Below are 1,808 nucleotides of genomic sequence, written 5' to 3'. Positions count from 1 at the left end.
CTCCCCTCTCCTCCTCTCCTCCCCTCCCCCTCCCCCTCCCCCCTCTCTGTTATGCCTGTGTGTATACATGTGTGTGGTTGTGTGTGTGCATGGGTAGCATTCTCTACCCTATTCCCTTGTGATTGAATCTGAGAGTTCACACTTTCCAGCTAGGCTAGCAGCTGGCAAACCGCCTTTCTCTATGCCTACCCAGTGCTGGGTGGGGTTACTGGCATCAGGTAGTTTTTGATTGTTTGTGTGTGTGTGTGTTTGTTTGTTTGTTTGTTTGTTTTTCAAGAGTGTCTTTCTATGTAGCCCTGAGTGTCCTAAAACTCTCTCTGTAGAACAGGCTGGCCTGAAAACCATAATCTGCCTGCCTCTGCCTCCCAAGTGCTGGGATTAAAGGTGTGCGCTACCAATGAGCTCAGGTGGCTTTTACATGAATTCTGAAGCTCCAAATTCAGGCTCCCCATTTTCACTGAGCCACGTCCCCAGTCCTGGGATCATCCATTTTCACAACCTGCTCCCATGACACCTGAAGAGGGATTACTTTAGCATGTGACCTCTAGTGAACCCCGTACCCCAGGCTGAAATGGCAGTAGTGGACCAAGAATAGCTCCATCTTTACTTATGATATTAATAGAACAGCTGAAGCATAAGGAATGGCCCCGGGAGATGAACACACTCACAGTGGATGCGTTGGGAGGCCCCTCGGTTGCTTAGATGTTCTGTGGAGAGTCACTGCTTCAGAGTGTTGGACGGTGAGCCAAGTGTCTGAATTCCAGCACATGGGAGTCTGAGGCAGCACTGTTGGCGCTAAAAAAATGGGGGAGGAGCTGGAGAGATAGCAGAAGTGAGGGGCAGAGTTTAGATTCCAGGATCCACATAAATGCTGGGTGGGCAGAGACAGGACTACCAGAGCAAACTCTAGATTCAATTGAGGGACTGTGCCTCGATAAATTAAATAAGGTGGAGAAAAGCCTCATCTGTCAACTTCTAGCCTCCAGGTCCATGTGTGCATGCATACACGTGAGCACCCGTATACAAACCTATACACACACACACACACACACACACACACACACACACACGGAGGTGGGGGAGATGGCACAGTGGGAAAGAGCACTCCCTGTACAAACAAGAGGCCCTGAGATCTGAGCCCTAGCACCTACACAGAAGTCAGGCATGGCACATATGCCTGCAACCCTAGCATGGAGGACTAGAGACAGGTGAAGCTCGGTAGGCAGCCAGGCTAGCTGGAACTGTACATGTCAGGTGCACCTTAAGACCCTGTCTCAAAAAGTAAAATAGAAAGCAAAATAGAGTGGAGAGGCATGTGCATGTATACACACACACACATACATACACATACACAGGAGATGTGTGTATGCATCCCTTCACTCGCCCTACACTAAAAGCCAACAGACTTCTAGATGCTGTCAGGTGTGGGATAGTTGTTGCAAACACCCTGGTGTCTGTTGGAAAATATACCCACATTCTGGAAGTTGTTTAGGGAGGGGACATGTGTTGGGCAACACCATGGGCCTTGTGTTGGGGAAGGAAAGGACAAACTGGGAAGAAGTCCAAGAGAGGTCTCTAAATGAGCCTCTGTTTGGGGACAGTGGAGAGCCCTAGGCCTGGGAGGCCTTAAAGAAGGAGCTTGGTGAACCCATCACCACAACCCTGGGAATACACTCGTGCCTTCAGTTGCTGCTGAGAGGGGCAGAGCTGAGGGTGCTCTCCATGGTGGGTCAGAGTGTAGAACTGGCGTGGTCTTGGCAGAGAGGTGAATGGTTTCTTTTTTTTTTTTTTTTTTTTTTTTGGTTTTT

General features: G+C 49.4%; 1 protein-coding gene and 1 long non-coding RNA gene across 6 annotated transcripts in view; one reads left to right on the top strand and one right to left on the bottom strand.

The window, feature by feature from the left end:
* The window catches only part of Emid1 (EMI domain containing 1), a 46,880-nt gene that overhangs the window by 39,725 nt on the left and 5,347 nt on the right, over positions 1-1,808 (top strand). The window lies entirely within an intron of this gene.
* The window catches only part of LOC110305406, a 5,531-nt gene continuing 4,314 nt past the window's right edge, over positions 592-1,808 (bottom strand). For 2 of the 3 annotated variants that reach the window (XR_002379155.2, XR_002379154.2), the window contains exon 3: positions 592-815. This is a non-coding gene — a long non-coding RNA (uncharacterized LOC110305406). The remainder of the gene's footprint in view (positions 816-1,808) is intronic. The other variant, XR_003837955.1, reaches the window with a different exon arrangement.

This window comes from Mus caroli, chromosome 11 (assembly GCF_900094665.2).
Source record: "Mus caroli chromosome 11, CAROLI_EIJ_v1.1, whole genome shotgun sequence".
In the NCBI taxonomy this organism is placed as follows: Eukaryota; Metazoa; Chordata; class Mammalia; order Rodentia; family Muridae; genus Mus; species Mus caroli.
Note: the sequence above shows the minus strand (reverse complement) of the source record. Positions and strands in the feature narration are given on the sequence as shown.